The sequence below is a fragment of the Stegodyphus dumicola genome, chromosome X2 (assembly GCF_044657685.1).
Source record: "Stegodyphus dumicola isolate Sdum_Otavi_A_Nest chromosome X2, ASM4465768v1".
NCBI lineage: Eukaryota > Metazoa > Arthropoda > Arachnida > Araneae > Eresidae > Stegodyphus > Stegodyphus dumicola.
Genome location: NC_140781.1, coordinates 44,906,431 through 44,928,323, shown reverse-complemented (window position 1 = coordinate 44,928,323; position 21,893 = coordinate 44,906,431). Strand labels below are relative to the sequence as shown.

General features: G+C 34.4%; 1 protein-coding gene across 6 annotated transcripts in view; it reads right to left on the bottom strand.

Annotated features, from left to right (window-relative positions):
• LOC118187857 (uncharacterized) overlaps nucleotides 1-21,893 on the bottom strand; it is an 89,727-nt gene that overhangs the window by 51,625 nt on the left and 16,209 nt on the right. The window contains exons 2-3 of one of the 6 annotated variants that reach the window (XM_085809160.1): nucleotides 20,586-21,199; nucleotides 1,261-1,335 (exon numbers count right to left, since the gene is read on the bottom strand). The exons of 2 other annotated variants lie outside the window; for them this stretch is intronic. The gene's annotated coding sequence lies outside the window, so the exon portion shown is untranslated. The remainder of the gene's footprint in view (nucleotides 1-1,260; nucleotides 1,336-20,585; nucleotides 21,200-21,893) is intronic. 3 more of the 6 variants (XM_085809161.1, XM_035358152.2, XM_035358144.2) reach the window with 3 other exon arrangements.

The window sequence follows — 21,893 nt, the reverse complement described above, 5'->3', positions numbered from 1 at the left end:
AACGAATAAGTCTGCTTTCAGCTGTCACAAACCAATAACTTTAGATTTATTGTTTCATAAGTGCTATGTTATTACTTTATTGCTATTTCATATTTTTATAATGCTAAAAACAACTGTAATCTCTCTGTTAGCAGTTTCTTTCTTTTGATTTGAAAAAAGTCCTCCATAAAATAAACAATTATAATGCAATCACTGTCGTTATGTGAAATAAACAATCAAACTAATTACTTCTAAAATTATACGGGAAAGTTGACGCCTTCTATGAGGCTTAGACTTTACACGTTTACACTTAGAATAAACCCAGAACATCAGAAGCTTATGCATTTTTTTCTACACTTACAGATTCTTTCAGACACTAGTAAATAATGATCTCCAAATTTTACAGCATTCAGGGAATGAAGCATTAAGTAAAAACAATTGTGTCCTTCGTAAGAGAAATTGGAATAAATTAATGGAGGAGGATTCTGAACTACTACTATTGATAACAATATCTCTAATTAGTAACAGAAAATTAATAAGTAACTTGACGCATAACTCAAATGCAGTGCATACGTTTACAACTAGGCAAAACAGCAACCACATACGCACACACATTGCACAAGGAGCAAGTGCTGGAAAACTCATGCAGCGAGACATTTCTATTGTTAAAATGGAACTGGAGATGAACTATCACAGTTTTGCACCTTTAGCCGTTCAACTACTAGTCTGCTTAAAGAAGATAGATGAATCCTGTCTACATACATCATTTCTTCAAGACAATGCCCGTGGTAGTGATTTACTAAGTTTTATGAATGAACTTAGGCTTAATATGCAGGTTACAAAAAAGGTTAAGTTATCATGACAAAAAAAAAAAAAAAAAAAAAAAAAAAAAAGAGCTTTTTGAGATTCTTTAGAAACACATAGAAAATTTCTTTAAAATGACATTAAACTGGCGAGAATTCAAACTAAATTTCTTAATGCTAAATGCAGAATTTTCAAGATAATAAGGAGGAAAACAGTTCTAGGACACCTACGAATCATAAAGCATATTTTCTATAACACCCTAAGTGTCATAGACTAAAAAAAAAATGTCCTTTTTTCTCCTCGCTAAGAACCAAAATCAAATTTTTCTGCCTGCATAGGATTTATACTTATTTGATCTTAGTTTTTATTTCACATTTTGTAACTAAGAGAAACAAAGGTGTTGAGCTAGCGCTACGCTCAATTAAACATTAAATACTTAACATAACTTAATAATGTAATACTTATTTTACTACATACTTAAACTAGAAGGACCTTGTAAAGTGACCATTGCATCCTTAGGTACCTTTTCTTCACTACCAGATGTTTGCATATCTGCAATGAGACCTACGTTTTCAAAATATTGTTTAAATCAAATAAAATGGATCATTATACCAGCTTTAAGGAACAGATGAACAAAATTAAACAAATTTAAATTTTTTTTCCTACAATAACAAAAGCTATTGAATTTTATTACTATTCAATTAGTCATTAAATGTTTATTAAGATTATCAGGTTGAAATAAAATTAGAGCAGAAATTAATAAAAAAAATTTTTAAAGAACTCTAGAACTGATGACGATTTACTATGTTAAGATGAGCAACAAGTATAAACTAAAGAGCACCGATTTAGAAGCACAGCTTGGCACTTTGATTGGCACAACTAAACTGAATACAGAGTTTATTTACTCTATACAGACTTTATTTATTCCGGCGCATTTACCGGAAGTTATTGGCCCAGCACGGTTTAGAGAAAAAAAGGTTAGAATACAAAGAGTGCGGTCTCAGCTCAGGAAGTGAAGCTTGGCGCAACCATATTACTCACATAACTGTGAATAGTATTTTGATTTTTGAAGTACAGGATTTTGTATTGCCCTAGGGGCCCGCATACGGCCCTCGGTGCAATTTTACTCGTCCCTCAAATACATTTCCATTATGACCTAGTTGTAAATATAGTGCATATAGTTTTAGGGATACTGTTAGTTTTTATAAGGACTAAGCTAATGCACCCGACTGAAGTAAAAAGAGATCGAATAAATGGACTTTTTCACTTAAACCAGTCACTGGAGTAACATTAGAGAGTACTGTCTAGCCCTAGCATGGTTTATGCTTCACGCATGTGCAATGACAAGCTTCGCTGGCGTCAGTTATACAGAATCGGCCGATGTATCATGAGATTGGCAACGAAAGACATGTTGTTATTCCACTAAATTTTATCACGTTGCAGAAGTTAAGGCTGAATAAGAAGCTTGAAGCGTTAAAGAATCAAGCTGTTACTGCTTTCTTATATTCAGCGTGATTAGTACGAGAGGTAATTTTGTATGTTTCGAATGGTCGAAGACCTATTTTAGATTACCACTAAGGTAAGATAATGTAATCAAGAATCAAGAATATGAAAAGAAAGGATACAAAAAAAAAAAAAAAAAAAAAAAAGATGTTTTGCTAAATGCCTGTTAAATGATGAACTTTTATGATAACTGTAAATATGAAATATAAAACAAGTCTGTAAAATGAGGTTAAAATAATTAATTATGTAAAGCTCTCAAGAATGATTTATTTGATGAGACATGCCTTTGTGGAAAGCATGAATTTGAAAAGAAATTTTATGATAACAGTTAATATAAGACGAAATATCAAACAAAAATACATTTGGAAATAAATGTAAAATACGGGTAAGTTAATTAATTATTGCACGTAACAAAAACCTACAGCATTTAATTTAAGCAGTTCATAAATACCTACACGAATGAAAAAAGAATAAAGTCTATATCTCCGTACGCTTTTTCAAGTCCTCAGTAAATAAATACTCGCATATTTGGGCACTAATCTCACCCCATACGTTTTTTTAAGTTCTCAGTAAATAATTGCTCGCATAATTGGGCACAAAGTGAACAAATTTCACACGTTCGGCAGCACTTCACTTACGCATCGCTGAAATCTGAGTTATGAATTTATCGCCAAGCATAGAAACATACATAGATGTTCTTTACCCAAGCGACGAAGGTTACCATGTTGAAAATATGCCTATTGCGCATGCGTGAAGCATAAACCATGCTAGGGCTAGACGCTACTACATTAGAGAACTTCTCGCTTCAGAGTAGCTTTTCACCTTAGCCAACACCCCCTAGAACTCCAGGGGGTGCTGCCTTAGCACGGCTTGTGCTTCCCGCATGCGCAATGGACTTTTTTTTAACATGTTAAGCCAAATAATATGTATTGTTAAGATGGAAAACTTCTCCGCAACAGGTGGCTCCGTCCCAACGTAGAGGGAAACAGCTGCGCATGCGCGAAATATCTGTCGCCAAAGCTCGAAGGCGGCGTCGAAGTTCGAATGTCGCGTTTATGAAGAGTTCATAAAACGAATATCGTTTTAACTTTCTTTAAAGGAAAAGAAAATATTTTAAGTAAATTAATTAATGGATTGGTTGTTTTCAGCCCCCCCCCAAAAAAAGCGAAAATACGAGTTTAAATTATCGCGAAAAGTCAAAGAAGAAACGTTTTGTCAAAGACTGTTTCTTCTTAACACGTGCTCCTCAATTTCCTGTACACGTCGCGGAAGGGGAAATTTTCGCCGCGAGGTTCCGTCGCCAAATCCCTTGGCGAATTTTCCCTCCTCTTTCCAGCGGCATAATAGCAAACAAGTTTACATTACGTCTGTGGAACCTTTCCTTCTTTACATACACGTTCTTTGGTTAAGCTTAGTCGCTTGGCAAGAGATTAGGCATTATGTTTCGGCTACGCGGGACTTGACGTTGAAAGGGACAATTCTCAGAACCCGCAGAATTCCAGGAAACCCACGTAGCCAGGTTACCATTTTCACGTACTACAAAGACTTGAATGCCAAACACTAATCGATTATCGCTCAGATTGGGATCACGTAATGCTTCAGAAGCAGAACTTTCTTCTGATTGGTTGTCTCTACCCTGGAAAGAGGTCCAGCCGAGACATTTTCAGTGAGGTTTGAAAAACTCCCGCGTAGTCGCAACATCGTTTTCGTAGCTAGGCGGGACTTCGCTTCAGGTGGGGCTCTTTTTTTTCAGGAATCCTCCCGTTCAAAACCAGTACTACCAGAATCTCGTTTCTTAGAAAGGTCCCGTCTAGCAGGGATAACCTCTTTATATGGACATCAGCCATCTGAACACATTATATATATGAACATCAACTGCCGAGGAATGCGTGCGTTGGGTTGGCGACAAGAAATTTAACGAAAATTTCATGCGTTATGCAAAAAATAAATTTTTAAATAATATTCATAGGCCAAAAGATAAATATTTAATACTGTTTGGAATAAGAATTACTGATTCGTTTTTCAGATAAGCCCAAATATTCGGGAATTTACTTATTCGGGACTTAAAAAGCTAAACGGAAATACACGTTATTTTTTTACGCTCATCTTTATGTTTTTGAATTGTTTTAAATTAATGCTGTAGGTTTCTGCAGCGTACAATACTCAATTAGCTTAATCTTATTTCACATTTATTCCCTAATGTATTTTTCTTTGACATTTCATCCCAAATTTAATGTTATCACAGAAGTTCCTCTTTTTAAATTTATTTCATTTGGGGGGGGTATTCTGAACACATTATATATTTGGAACAAATTCGGAACACAGTTTCAGAATAGTAAAAACGTTAAGAAAATAAAATAAGTTACTTCTAAATACGTACATGATCAGGAATAAATCTTAGATCCATAGGATCTAGAGATTTATTAAAAATAGGGGAAGCAATTGAAAGACTTGAATCACTATGCTGAGTGAAGCTCATGTTTTGAGTCAGAATGCTACACATTTCGAATCTTTAAAAATTAATCGTAGGGCCACATATGCAGGAAAAAATGCAATTACTCGTATCTGAGCGTTATGATGAAAGCCTTGAATTTGAAGATATGGCAAACAAAATACGAAATTTTCCAGTTAATGGAATTTGTGAAAAAATGTGGAGAAGCGATAATAAATGAAGATGATATAACATAAATTTTTTATTGCGATGATATTGCCCCAGTCACCAATAAACTAAGGAACGTCGAAATCTGTAATATGGTTCTAAATCCAGAAAACATCGTTATGAGTAGTGAAAAAAAGTTCTTGAGAACGAAAAAATTTCGATTGACAATTTAGTAGGAATTCTCGACATAGTAATTACAGGACTTGAACACAGTAATTAAACTAGAAATTATGACCATATATCTATTTATAAAATTAGAGAAAGTATTAGCACAAAAAACGAAGCAGCTCAAAGAACGAATTTAAAAGAAATGTTTAATAAAGCAAACAAATACATACTGAGCATTTTAGTATATAAATTTTGATTGACTTAATGATCATAAATGGTTCATGATTTCATAAATCAGTATTTCATATTATTAATTTCACAATATCTTCATGTCAGTTTACTAGATGTCAGTTTACTAGATTTAAACTGAATATCTAATATTCGCAAAAATACCAGAAAATCCTTTTAAAAAACACAGTTACTTTCACAAATACTTTGGGCTAAAGGCCTTGGCTATTTCTTTGTTAGGTCGTGATTTGAATCAGCTAACCTTACTTATTGTATTGCTGCATAATTCTCTGATTTTCTTTTAAAGGAAACCAGATCGCTGGGTACAGGGAGGAGAAAACCAGATATATGTTATCATGTACTTTAATTTATAAAATATTTAATATGCGTAATTCTGAAACTGTACAGTACAAAATGATAATACCACAAAATCATTGCCTCCAAATTACTGGTTTATTTTTTATTCAAATGAAGAGCATAATAATCATATTTTTGCAAGCATAACATTGGAAGCATTGTATCGAAAGAAAGATGTGGCAAAATTTCTTACCTATAATATATTTCATTTATATCAACAGTAATAATAATTATCAGTATTATTAATAAATATGCTTTAATATTCTACGCTTTGAAGAAAGCAAATTGCTCAATATTGGAATCTAAAAATATTTATGCCTGAAATTTATATAAATTTTTGGGTAATTACATATTATGCCAACCACCTTAGTAGAATTAGGCAGATTTTCCAGAATGTGAAAAACTCTGGCAATCACGAGCATAAACATTCATTAGGCAGCCATGCTCTTAAAGTAAACATCGTCATTTTCGTATGCTAGTATGCATTCTTTTTGTTGTATTTCAACTTACACAGGTTTTTATACACAAATCGAGATAGTTTTTGCCTTGAACTCAATTTTAAAATTCTCTTTTCGAATTTGCCATCAATGGAATGAATTGCGGAATACAATATTTTGTCGCAAAATCCCTAAAGTGAACAATAATGACATGCATTTGGTAGATAGCCGGTAGGCAATGTTAAGTTTCTGCAATTCTTTGACGTTTTTAAAGCCAAAATAAAATGCTGTGTGCATACAGACAACGGCATTAAAACATTAGAAAACGATTTCGCAAAAAATCTGTTATATTTTTTAATGTATCATAAAAATCCTTATTTAATAATTAAAATTCGTATTTCAAAAATTTTAAAGTGCTTTTTCTTTTGATATGCTGATAATGTTTGCAGACTTAGTTTGGATAGTTAAAAAAAAATTTGCGAAGTACGACAACTTGCATCCGATAAGTAATTTTTACCTTTTCATCTGTAAAAGAAAAACCAAACTGCGTCAAGGTGGTTGCGTTAATACATAAGTTTGGTCTGGTTTGGTGTATTTGATTATGGCAAAGCACTCAAGGGCTAAGGGGATGGGTACCTTCCTGGAGGCCGTTTTAAGCGAAACTGGCTGGTATACTCGTTACACATGGCGAAAATTTCTTTTTCCAATGGCGGGCACTTGCCTATAACGACATTGGCCACTTCTAAGGCCAGAAGTGGTGGCCATTTCACTGTGGAGGCACCTAATAGGCGGCCACCGTTACCTCCTATGAAGGGAAAGACAATTTTACATCCAATTGCCTTCTCCGGGATTTGAACCCGGGCTCTTCGGTATCGTAGTCAGGATCCCCTAACCACTATACCGTTTGGGCAGCACATGGGTAAAATTACGAGAACTCCCACGCAGACAGCCCGTACGTTGGATTTGAACGTCGGTCCGAGCTACCAGTGTTTAGCAACTTTACCACTCGGCCGCTTACCGGCCGTTAATACGTAAGTACCATTTTTTATGGTTATTTTTATAAATCATTATTAAAATACAAATCTGTCAATAACAGCATTAAGTATATTGAAATGATCATAAGCACTAATATATATACAGAACAAAACTTATTATACTAATAATAGATCATTACCAAAATTAATTTAAATCAGTATCCAGATATGTCCGATACCGTCAAACACCTACAATACCAATTCAGAATTCAATACCGTCAAAATTTTAATTTACAGCACTAAAAAATACGTTGCTGAAATTAAAATGATAATCGTAGATTCCGAGGTCAGATTTCATAATTTTGATAAAACTAAAAGTTATTGCGAAGTATCTGTCTTTTCCTTTAAAAAAGGATTTAAACAAAGCATATTGACGAAAAAATTTCAGACATATTTAATATTTTTAAAAAAACGCGTTGGAAAATGAAGTTATAACTCTACAAACAGATCTACTCTTACAAACTAAAAACTCGAGGAATTTTGGAAATACGTCAATCGAGAAATCCCATTATCCCCAAAATGTAGCGAATATATCCACTCTTGTTTTAAATCTAGATACTTTCGGCTTTTTCATATTTTAAGTTCACGAATTCGCATATTTCACATATTTTAAGTTCATAGTTCCATTCAGAAACTGAATATTCATTGTCTTTGTTGGACACACACTGAATTATGAAGCCTTTGTTGGAAACATACAGACGCAGACTTTCAACTAATGACGATAAAATAAAACTTAATCTGTACTTTTTCTGCGACTAATTTCCAGTAAATTATTTCTTATTTAAAAAATTTCTTATTAATAAAATGTCATGGTGCGGAACAAATTAAACGCTGTTGCAAAATAGTTAATAAAATTAGGTACTTCTAAATACAATTGCGTAACATGGTAAGGAATAAATCTCAGATCCATAGGACGTGAGATAAAAGTTCAGAGACCTGAATCAGTTTCCTCAGTGATGTTTTCAGTCAGAACTTCACAGATTTCGAATTTTTAAAAATTAATTGTAGAAACAAGAATGCAGAAAAAGTATAATTACTGATGAATGATGCAAAACAGAAATACGGTTGGATAATGCGAAAACGACCCTTTTTATAAGCAGGAAAAGAAAAATATAGAAGCATCTTTATATGGGTTCGAACTGTTGATCCTAACCAAAATCCCAACAGAGATATTGTAGAGACTAAACCAAACGCTATCCACTGCACTACCCTTTACATGGAAAGAAGCGAGATAAAATTGAAGATTCTAAAATGAAGATGAAAATGCTACTATATTTAAAAACTGTGCACAAGAAATGATGATTTAAAGAAACAATAACGTATATAAATCTCACATGTTGAATAGATGTGTTGCGTGCGGTCTGAAAAAGTAATCTTCCGAACAATTTCATAGTTTAAGAATCCAGCAAAATTTGGAGCACGATTTGTTTTGGCCATTACAGTAGAAATTTTCGTTTAGCTTACTGAGGTAGTCCTTAACGTAATCAATCTTTAAGTCTTTATACAGATTCCTGCTTCTAAGAAACCAAAAGGCACCGTTTATAAGATGAAGAAATGTATTTTGCAAAATCTGTAGTGTATTAATTTTCTTTCTCTTCTCCCAAAGTGCATAAGCTACGTTAAAGCGAGACGCTACTCTTTCAAATACCCGCCGGCTAAAGAATCGCACCATGGCCCAATGACAATAAATTAATTGACGTTGTACTGATGCTGGCCGCAAAAACACATTCGGCTTGAGTGGTAGTATTTGTCTATTTGACTGAAACAATAAGAGAAGCTCCGAAGTTGCTATGCCTATATGTTAGTTTACTAGATTTCAATCGATGATCTAAAATCTGGAACTCCCGAAGTCCCGACTATTCCGGATCTCGTACATTATAGTACGAACATAAATTGGCCCCACTGCTGAGCACTGTGATTGCGAGTTCGAGCCCCAAACACTGAAGTATCGTCATCTTCCTATGTATTTGTATTTTTAATCTTTATTTTTTACTACTATGATTTTCGTATGTTATAACTGCAAAACGTATTTCAATACAATTTATATGTTCAAGCAACTTACTTTTTAATTATGATCGGAGTTTGAACTCTTCCTCTCACACATAGATGGCGGTACCTGCCCATGCCTTAATTTGAACTGTAATTTCGATCCTTTCTGCATTCCGTAGGTTACTACCGCAAAACGCTTTCAGTGCATTTTATGTAGAGGTTCCCAACCAGGAGTGCGAGGCAACATTCTAGGGGTATGCGAGATAATAATTTATTTTTTTGTTAAAAATAAATTAAATAATTGTTTAAAAATTACACGCACGATGTTACAAATGGAGTCTGGACTCCCAGCGCCATCTAGCGAATTTAAGATTAATTCTTAACTATCTCACTCTACCCACTCATATAAAAGAACTCATTCAAGAAAGAAATAGACGAATAAAACACTGGTAAAATACCAGATATCCGGCTGACAAAAGAAATGTTAATTACCTTAACACGTTGACGCCGGCTCGGATATTCGCGGTCCGTGCCGTGCGGCAGCGCTTCAACTAGCGGTCCGCCCCATGGGGTGGCACCAAATTATACTGTTAAATGCTTGCGCCCTAATACCCACTGGCTGATTCGAATAGACCGAAGTTCCAAAATTCTCACGTGGGCCGCGCGTGGTCTGGCCTGCCGATAGGACCCACGGTGGCCAGTCGCATGAATTGGAGAAAACCCTAATTCGGTTTTTATGGCCATAAACCCGGTCGACGGGCAAACGATGCATATGGTCAATGTCGTACTAGGAAAAAGAAATAGTCGTGCGTTCGTCGTAAATTATGTTGTGTGCAAGCGGCGATTTCGTCGAACCTATGACTGATGGTTTCCAGGCGGCCAGGCACTCGAAGCCCCAATAGTATTTGGTTTTCTGGGCCGCTGACAAAAGATATATATTGTCGGGGTAAGTGGCCGAGGACTGTCGCGTGGTTTTCCAGAAATCGGTTTGTTTTTCCTTTGGAAAATTGCGGACCTCGGAGTGGGCTTTAGTTGGGCGAACATTGACCAGAAGTACAGGACCGCCCACGCATAGTGGAAAAAATACGCCCCAGTCGACACTTTTTGAATATATAATGCGTGACCTAGTAATGAGGGACCGTTATTAAATATTTAGACGACGACGTGAGTTTTACCAAGTTTAGAGTTGACGGCAAGAGAGAAAGAGTACTGTTAGTGTGCAAGTATTCTGTGTGAAGTGCTTGTGAGAGGTCAGTCGAGTTCTGACATAACGAATTATCTGAGCACACATTTCTTCCGGTAAGTGTAACGGTAGTAAAAAGTTTCTTTCCTTCTAAAAAGGTGGTTAGCATTTTTAATTTTTGCCCATATAAATATTAGATACAATGGATATGGAATTCAGTGATTCGTCTGATGAATCCGTACCTGGAATTATGCGAAAGAAACGAAGAAATAGAATACTTTCATCATCAATCGGACACGGCAACTGATAGAAATACCACGGAGCAAGAAGTTAGACAGTCTGATGCATTTGACCAAGATGATGACGCGGAATGGCGGAAAAAAGCAGAAAAATCTGCATCAGAGGAAGAGTATTCGGAAGAAGAGCTATTGATCGAAGAGACGGACTGCGACGATCCATTTGCATTATATAAATTATTCTTCACGGACGAGATATTGGAGATCATCGTTGAAGAGACGAGTAGGTACGCTGAACAGTGCAGAGTGAATGCGGCATATGGCAGGAGACATGGAAGCATGGAACTCCGTTACAAAAAGTGAACTGAATACCTTTATTGGTATCTTGCTTATGGGTGTAGTGCAGGTACCCGAAATTCGATTATATTGGTCCAAAAAGAGGATCCATGCGAATGCGCGTATACAGAAAGCAATCAAACGCGATAAATTCTTAGCAATATTGAAATACTTGCACTTTTCCGATAATGAAAAGGCTAGAACCGAAATGCAGTTGATAAAATTATTCGTACATGCAAAGATGCAGTAAAACCCGGTAAAATATTGTAATTGACGAAAGCATGGTTCCGTGGAAAGGACGCCTTTGTTTTCGGCAATATATACCAGGTAAGCAGCACAAGTACGGAATAAAACTGTACAAACTCTGCCTTCCGGGCGGATATACATACAATATCCATATTTATTACGAAAAAAATGAATCGAGAATTGTAAAAACACATTCTCATGATGTAGTCATTAAACTGATAGGAGATCTATTATTCAAGGGCCGGATTTTATTTACCGACAGTTTTTATACAAGTATTCCTTTAGCCGAAGATCTTCACTAAAAGAACATATATTTGCGGTACAGTCAAAATGAATAGAAAATTTCTACCGCCGCAGTCAAAGCAAAAACAGAAACGGGCGACATTATATCTCTTGAAAATCGGAGCGGCGTGAAATTTTTAAAGTGGACCGACAAAAGACCCCTGTGCATGTTAACCACTTCGAGATCTCACAACTGCGCCATTATTCGTGGAAAAGATGATAAATTAAAACCAAATACCGTTTTTTCTTACAATAGCGCGAAAAAGAGAGTTGATATATCTGACCAAAATGTGTTCCTATTACAAATGTTTACGGAAAACGGTAAAATGGTATCGAAAAGTTGTCGTGGAGCTAATATGCGGGACCTGTTCAGTAAATGCGTGGTACATCCCCAAAAAGTAGGGAACCAAGCGTTACCAAATTTTAAAATTTAGAGAAAAAATTATTTATTATCTATTAAAGAGTGTTGATAATAACCCTAGTGAAGAATTAATAGTAAGTAGACTGAAAAAACATTTTTTAAGTTCACACCAATGATCCGCGAGGAAGATGAGGAAAAGATGTAAAGAGTGTTACAAACGCCTAACCAACTTAAAAGATACACAGTACGCCAGAAACAAAACAAAAAAAGTAATGACCTTTTGTAGCAGTTGTCCGGATAAGCCGACACTTTGTTTAAAATGTTTTAAAAAATTGCATCGGTAACATAAGTAGTTATGTTTTGTTATAATTGATTAAACTATAAGTTATGTATTTTGTATTAAATGTTTGAGTATAAGGTAGAAATGTTAATGTATAATGTTAAATTAACAAAATTACACTTTGTACTACGTATTATTTTATATACAAACGTGGCCCCGCGGAACAACCTAGCATGGGCCACCGGTGGGTCATGTCGGCGTCAATGTGTTAATAGAAAAATTGCACGGGAAATTAAACAATATCGTTCAGATAAATAGGATTCCCTTCTCGAAAATTTAGATATTCAACCTGATACTGTTTGGAGAATTACACATTCGCTCCGAAAAGGAAACACCAATCATCTAACTCCTATCAGTCACATGGGTAGAATCTACGAATCAGAAAAAGAAATTGCGAATATTATGGCAGAGGAACTCGCAGAAGTATTTAAGCCACACCCTCTTGAAAATAATAAACACGAAGAAAAAATTCAAAACACAATTATACATATTAAAAGTAGAATTTGTAGAGATTTCGTCTCATCCGCATCACCAAGGGAAATCACACTGATAATAAAAAATTTAAAACCAAGAAAGGTTTTGACGATATTAATAATGACGGGCTAAAAGCATTACCTAGAAGATATATCGCTCAGTTAGCGAACATATTAAATGCCTGTACTCTCTCTTACAGGCATTTAATATGTTCGCTAACTGAGCAAAATATTTCGCATAGCAATGGAAACATTCAATAATTATCGCAATCTTAAAACTAGGAAAGAACCCTAAAGATATTACCAGCTACAAGCCAACTAGTCTCCAGCCAGCCATAGGCAAGGTTTTTGAAAGAGTACTGAGTAAAAGACTTACAGATCACCTTGAACGTCTGGATTGAATCGAAAAAGCACAATTTGGTTTCCAAAGAGGACACAGCACGACACATCCATTTTGAATTTCGTCGAATATATACCGTCTTTTTCCGAAAATAAGACACTGTCTTACTTTCTTTTTTGGTCCAAAATACGCGCTAGGGCTTATTCTCGGGAGAGGGCAAAAATAAAAGTATATTTATATATTTTTATTTTATATTTATTTTACACAGAATACAGAAATTTAAATTTATTCAATTAAAGTCATGTCATCTTCTGGAATATAGTCATAAATAAAATTCTGAATTACTCGTATATTCTGATTTTCTTCCATTTCCTGTTGAATCATTGGTCCGAATCTCTCATGTCTTGCGATATCGCTGCGTCGTATGTGTCTCGGGGGTTACGGTTCAGCCCAAATTTCACCCCGACGAGAGTCTGCCGACGCTAACGGATGACGATGCCTTTCCTGTGAACGTATCTCTCTCGGGGCAAACGGTGAACTGGTTAAGATAAATTCCAAGAATAAATTTGAAATGAACTGTAGAGGTAAACAATTAATTTCTCGGAATATTTTGTTTCAAACATTTCTCTGAAATACAAGTATTAGGAAAGCTAAACATATTATTACTTATACTTAATAAATCAACAGCATTTTTTAACGAATTGTTTTTGTCACATTATTTTAACTAAGGCTTATTTTCGGGGGATGTCTTATTTTACAAAAAAGTTCCGAAAATCACGATAGAGCTTATTTTCAAAAAAAAAAAGACTTTAGCAGAAAAGTTTCACAAAAAGAATGGAATTGCTGCGTACGTCCTTGATTTCGAAACGGCTTTCGATGGAATGTAGCACGCGGGACTCGTACACCCAAGCTTAACAATTTTCTACTTCTTACCAGTTTTATACAGCTTTTGGTTTCCTATTTAAAAAGAAGACCATTTCAAGTAAGATGCGGTTTTTCTCTCTTGGCTAAGAAAACAATATTTAGTGGCGTCCAACAAGGCTTGGTTTTAGGCCCAAAACGTTTTACAATTTATATTAATGATCTGCCAAATCTGCTTCATTCAAGAATGCTTATTTATATATGCACACGATACAGTCATATTAACAAATTCAAGAAATCCACAGATTGCAACTGATAATTTACAATTACATGTTAACATTGTTACCAAGTGGTGCAAGACCTGGAAAATTAATTTAAACTAGAATAAATGCTGCGTAGTGCTGTTCGGTAGCTCAAAAAGATGCACCAACGTGCAAATAGAAAATGTTACCATCCAGACAGCAGATTCTTATAAATATCTAAGAGTCACTGTAGACAAAACCTTATCCTTCAAAGAACACATCACAAATATTACTAATAAAAGTAACACAGCCTATATGGCACTCTACAGTCTAATTAGAAGAAAATGCAAAAAAAGTCAAGAAAACTCTACATCACTTTAACACGTCTGATCTTACTGTATGCCATTCCGGTCTGGGCTACAGCTAAAGTCCCAATCACATTATGTTTCGGTAAGCGGGACTTGACGTCGAAATGGACAATTCTCAGAATCCAGGAAACCCACAAAGCTAGGTTACCATTTTCACTTACTACAAAGACTTGAACGACAAACACTAATCGATTATCGCTCAGATTGGGATCACGTGAGGTTTCAGAAGCAGAACTTTCGTCTGATTGGTTCTGAGGTCCAGCCGACATTTTCAGTGACGTTTGAAAAAAATCCCGCGTAGCTACAACATTGTTTCCGTAGCTAGGCGGGACTTCGTTTCAGACAGGGCTGTTTTTTCTAGGAATCTTCCCGTTTAAACCAGTGCTACCAGAATCTCGTTTCTCAGAAAAGTCCCGTCTAGCAGGGACTGTAGCCATGTGGGATAACCTCTTAATAAAACAGAGACATACATAATTAATGCGCTTCGAAACAAAATACTTCGATCCATTATAAATGCGCCGTGGTGCGTACGGAATTCACAAATACATGCAGATCTTCAAAATCAAGCCCGTACATAATCATATACTTATCACTACACACAACTTCTTTGAAAGTGTTAGAAATTCTCCATACAGCGCTATACAACAGTTACTTAGCTACTATCCAACTATCGACAGTATCGTGAAAAGCCCACGATCTATTCACAGCTATGCTTCATGGTGGTGAATTGTACATATGTAAATAATAATCTTCAGAAACATGGATTAAACCCATACTGTTTTAATTCGGATAATATATCCGATGATCAAGAACTGAAGGGAGATCTGTTAGAACTGTGCACAATTGTGTTTTTGAAATGCAGTTTGAAAGCAAACTTTGAAAGAATATTGGTATTCGGCAATGAATATGTTCCTAAATCTTAGTGAAAAAGCACCAACTGCGCTTATCTCATTTGTGACGATATACTTACCAGAGTGAATTTAGTACCCTATCGTCAAACAAAATGAAATCGCTAACACGCACAAGCTGGTAAACGAATTGTTATTAGCAACAAATTGCCACTATTTGAAAACTCTTATCCGAAGAACAGGAACGAAAAAGGCATTAATTTTTTATAGGTATATGCAAATGTTAATTTTTGTAATATTTTCATTTTCGCTTATTATTAAAATTTCATTATAGAACTTAATTTTTTCTTTTCATTTCCTTTTTAGAAACTGCTTTAGGGGGTGCGAGAACATATTAAACATTTTTAAGGGTACGGGACATGAATAAGCGTGATTTCATATATTACTTAAGCAATTTACTTTTTAATTATGACTGCAGTTCCAACTCTTTCTTTCGCACATAGATGGCGGCACCTGTACATGCTTGAATTTAAATATCTGCGGTTCCGTCCTGAATTTTGCCACCCTCTCCCCCCGGGATTTTATTCTCTCGCTTTAGGTCAAGGTTAAAGAGTTATCTAATTATCTTAGAATAATAGAATTTTCCCACTTAGTATGCAGATGAAAAAGAGATAATGAATGCCCTAGTTTTTTCCTTCATGATTTAAAACGCACAGAGAAAAAATTATTATTTACATATTCTGTCCTAAGGCACTACAAGGCAGGCAGGGAAGCCTTCGTGGAGGACTTTCTAAGGGAAAGGGGCTCGTATTAACACGTTATACATGGGGGAAAACACAAAAACGCCTATGCAAACAGCCTTTTGCGAGATTCAAACCTCGGACCGAACTACCAGTGTTCAGGGACTTTACCGCTCGGCCACTAATGGGTCGCACAGGTGGAAAACAAAACTGCAACTTTTTAGAAAGACTAAAATATCGAGTATTTTATTTATTAATTTTTAAATTAATAAATAAGCATTATTAACTTTTTAAAAGTTATAAATGCTTACAGTAATAACAGCATTTCTTTTAAATTATAGCTATTTTTTCATTCACAGATTTTTTTAAGGCTGTTTTTTCAAATTTAAAACTTTACTTTCTTTGCTGCGAATTAACGCTGGCGTAGTGATGTTGTAGCCAGTGTCAACATCACTACGTCATCTCTCCTCACTTCCTGTTTCAAGAAGAAAAGCTCTATGAATTCTTTTTGTAGCCCATCTCTTCTAAGACCTCTGGTCTTAGGTACCCAACCTTTTTCGGTTTGGTGTCCTTTTAGCCAAGAGGGAAAATTGAGAAAATAGTGGACTTTGAAACGAAGCAGGTTGCAATAAACGCTCCCCATTTAGCCAAGACCTCGCAACTTTGCCCCTCTTATCCCTTTGACGCGCGGTGGTCGCGCCTTGAAACCACCATTTTCCGAATTTTTTTTCTCCTCTTTTTCCGAAATTTTTGAGTGAAAATGAATTGATTGCTGGTCTTTTACATCTAAATAACACAAAATAACTGTAGAATCATATATGTTTTAGGTATTAATACTTCAGATCGGATGCCTTTTACAATGCGTTTTCGATGAGACAAAATAACTTCCTTTTATTAATATAAACAACTTTAAATTTCAAAAGTTAGTCATCGCACATCATGATTTTTATCATAAACAAAAAAAAAAAAAAAAAAAAAAAAAAAAAAAAAAATGCAGTAATTAAACTGCATATATAAAAAAACCCCTCTATATGTATGGCATTTGCTATGTGGTTTCAGGGTGCGACCATTGCGCCACTAGAGCATTGTGTCACAATGCTTACAACCCTCTAGAGGCTCGGTGGTCGCGCATTGAAACCACTGGCGTTTGCTTCTCAATGGCGTTCGCTTGCTTTTCAAATTGGAATGTTTATTTTTACCCGGATATAGATAAAGGGCTTTGAAACCACAGAGTTATTTTATTACTAAAGAATACATGCACCTGCCCAGTAAAAAGGTCTTTCTTTTCCAAATACTTTTCTCTGACATCAACACACTTGCTTCCCAAGCTAGTATTGTGATTTTATAAATTATTTCCTATGGTTTAAATTAATGTAAGTAATTGAATCCTATGGTTTAAATTCATGTAAGTAATGTAGTAAATTGAAATTGCGTAAAAGTTTTATTTAAATTAAAAATATTTTGAGACGAAATACGAATAAAATAAGTATGAATGGAAAACGAACGATCCGTACAAAGCCAAAAAGACCAAGCACCCCCCCCCCCAATTAACATAAAAAACCACAAATTTCATGTGCCAGATGAAAAGAAACTACATAACGCTGGACATATACCAGTGAATTTTAAATCCAGGCAGTGTACATTTTGTAGCACAAGGAAGAAACCTCGTAGAACAAGAAAACGTGCAATGTGGGTCTATGCATGTACCAAAGAGACAAAACATGCTTTGAACAATGTCACAAAAAAAAAAAAAAATTGTTCTTTGAAATTAAAAAAAAACACTGAGTTCTTTTTTATCCTTATTTTATTGAGTTTCTTAATCCATTTATCCAAATGTCCTTATTATGTAGGTACTTATATTTTGACTGCTATAGAAAAATTACATAAATGTTTATTTTTTAATTTTGTCTGACGATTCACTTTCTAAAATTATGTAAAAAAAAATTATATATAATGCAATTCTTACATACATTTTTTTAAATCCGTAAATTTCGTCATTTATTGGAAACGCGCGCGGAAAATGTTAAGTTTTTTTTTCCTACTACATCAATAGTTTCAAAGTCCTAGACGCGCGGTGGTTTCACAGTGCGACCACCATCCACAGAACAATGGGCAAGAGTAGATTTTTTTAAATTCATATATTATTTGTCTCTAGGATCATAATATTCAATTTCTAGAGGTTTTAGTTAAAAAATTATAAAAATAATATCGCGCGCGTCAAAGGGTTATTCCGGCTTTAACTTTTTCTTAAATCTGATGTCTTAAACTGGCTCAAATTTGGCGACCGTTTGCCAAATTAGCATACTAATTAATAGCACTAACTTCCACTGAGCAGACTACTTAACTTTTTTTTTTTTTTTTTTTTTCCAGTTCGATCATATTTTAAACGAAATTACTCAGCACACAATACATTTTTTTTTTATTTGATCGTGTTTAGGAACTAAGTACTGAAATAAACTTGAACTGGAAAGATTAAAAATGTTTTTCTTTGTAATTCTGATTTTTTAAAAAAATCCAGACAAATTAAGTTAAGGAAAACTAAAATACGAGTGTTTATAAATAACTCTTGTCAACAGTAAACTTTCATATTTTATCCTTGGAAGACAGCACTTTCCTTTTAATTTACGGTTATTAAATTAAATTAAATTTCATAGCAGAAAATATGAAAATCGTTTCACTAACATGTGTTACGACTTCTAATAGTTATTTAAAAAGGAAATGAATCAACGAACTTACATGTATGGCAAACAACTGCATTCTGACCTTTTAGCTTAATCTCATTTGATATTTCAGCGGTACCAATAAGCATTAATGAATAATTAAAGCTTTGACACTGAAAATAGTTAAAAAAAAAAAAAGACTTCTAAAACTAAACTTTGGAAGATTGATTCAAAGTAATTTATCTGTGGAATAGGAAATTATATATGAAATATAAGCATATATATAGATATATATGTACACACACAGGAAAAAAATGTCGTTTAATTAATTATGCAAAGCATTTTAATAAAATGAGAAAGAAACTCAAAAGACTGAGTGGTAAAGTTAATAAAAATATGTTTCTAAGGGATAAGATTGACTTCTCTTTTTGAACTTACATTAGTAGACTTATCTCGCTCGGCTTATCTTAGTAGAAATTCTCTAGGGCTTTGGCTTTATGAGTTTATGTATTTCACTTTCGAGATTTTTATCACACATTGATATTCGGATTGATGTTTGCGGCATATTATCGCTCTTTACATCGAGAAAATGACTCAAGCTACAATTAGCCTCGAATGTTATGCATTTAATAACACCTGTGGATTAAGAGAATTCAAGTGCATATATTTTTTTTTAATTGAGCTGAGAAGGACTGGATGTGTTACAATGAATCTAGTAATTTCTTATTTCATTGCTTGCATTCTTTTGATTTCGAAAGTGTAAGATTCAAAATATATATTGCGGATGTTCTGATTATATCTATTGTAAAATTAAAAGCTATATATAAATAAACTAAACACATTCTTTGTGAATAAGGAAAAATTCATTCTGCTTGAAGAGTTTTTCTTGTTCAGATAATGCATTTAAGAGTAAACAGTTATTAAATGTGAAATTTAACACACTAAATGTATAGAATGCAAATAAATATTCATGGCACATTTAATATGACAATAGTATCGCAATTTTTACCTTAGTAATCTGAAAATTAGTTAGACTGTAGTTTTCAGTCTATGCAGCGCAATTTTTAAAATGTATGTGTGTGTATGTGTATAATATATATATATATAATGTGTACCGTTTTAAAAGCTAGTTTAAATGTTAAATTAAAATAGTTTAATCGAAATTAATACGAAGAACTTTACATACAGAAGTAAAGTTTTAAATAACAGTATGCAACTGTAGCACCACAAATGAAATTCATAAATGGCAATGAGAAACCACATTTTGATCCGTGGATATGTATTTCAAGTTCTTTTCAGTCTGACATAGTATTCGCAACATCAAACTAATTCTGATAAGCCATGAGTAATTCTAATTAAAATAAAATTCTATTTACAAAATGTTCATTTTTTTAGTACAGCTATAACTTTGCTTAAATATTAATAACATTTTTAATTTGCATTCATTTTTTTTATTTGTTGCATTTTATTTCTTTTAATAGTTTTTTCTCTCTGCAAAATAACAGCATTCATAATATTTTAAGTAGTATATTTAAGCCTGAATAAGTAAATGAATCTGGATGCTATTTATTCACGCAGATGTAAAAATATAGATATAATAATAATATACAATTGCATAATTTTATTGAGAATTTTTAAATTACGCTCCATAAATTTATGCAACTGTATTTAAAAATTGTAAGACAATTTTATTCTAAATGTATAGAAATATATGTTTTTGATGTGAACTGAATGTAGTACCTGAAACAAATTTTAAATAATAATTAGAAGACCAGGAGAAACACGCCGACGTGGAAAATAAAACAGGCAAATCGACAAACCTTGTATTCGGCGTAGATTTTGTAAAATCTGGATGAAGGACCCGTTTTGCTCTCGAAATCGATTGGGATTTTACAAAATCTACGCCGAATACAAGGTTGTCGATTGTTATGTAACATAACTGTTATAGAAATTGTAAATTTAAGTACATACCTTAACTTTACGATATGAAGCATGCTGACAAATGTAGTTCATTGAAACCAGAAACCGAGATTGATCCGTCCAAGTTTTGCGGAGTAGCCAACACGTGTTTGTATTTCTTTCAACCAGGTAGTGAAATCTTCGCAAACTGCTTATATTTGATCTAAGTTCGCAATGAAAATTTTCCGAAGAAATCGACGAAGCTTTAATTATTTTGTACAGGAAATTGCGTGGCAAATTGTTTTCAACCATCTTGCTTAAACCAAAGGTTGACATGATAGAAATATTACTGGAAGGCCGTTGGTCCATCCTAGAAGTCACTCCCTCGGTGGCTACACAGATGTGCACTTGTAAAATATACCTCTTGTACACACTTCGTCTACGCTCTTTTGAAACAACCTTGCCTCACGATGTCCAAAGCTCGACTCTACGGTCGCTTGTCATACGCTGAATCATAGTGAGAATATCCCTTCGGGTAAGAAACACAGTTGCAATCTCGAAACCGCATTCCAAGCCCCCTGCAAGAGTCCCTTTGCCTGAGAACTATTTCCTTGGACGGCGAGATAAGGAACATCTGCGTGACCTTGTCACAGTTGTGCTGTCTTCAGGAAAGCAAGTTCCCTACGCTTAAGAGAAAAATTGTATTTTTATCGTCTTTGATATTTTGTTTACATAAAAATATATGTTTTAATTAAAATAATAATAATTGAATTGTTATATTTATTTATTTTATGTGCTAATAAAATATAAAAATATAGATGCCTCGAATAAAGAGAAAACAATCCTTCACCAATGAATATGAAAGTAGTGATGACGAATGTATGACACAATAGATAATGAACTATGATTGAAGAAATGATGAAACGGAAGATGAAATAAATTTTACAAAAGCGTCTGAGCTATTGTTTTCGGTTCCTTTTCAAACCGAGACCAATTCTGACGAAGAAATTTAGAAGACTTATAAGCGATTAACGAGGATAGGTTGGTTTATTTAATTATGGCAAAGCACACTAGGGCTATCTGCCTAACGGGAGGGATGCCTTCGTGGAGGACTTTCTAAGGGAAACTGGCTCGTATACACGTTACACATGGGGAAAACCACGAAAACACCCATGCAGCTAGCCCGTTCGCGGGATTCGAACCTCGGACCGAACTACCAGTGTTCAGCGACTTTACCGCTCGGCCGCTGGTGGGCCGATTAACGACGATAGCAATGAGCAACTATCTATTTCTACATATAATAGGCAGTTTGTTGGAAATGATGAAACATTATGGGCAAATGTCACTGAAGAAGACAATTATCGTCATAACATAAAACTC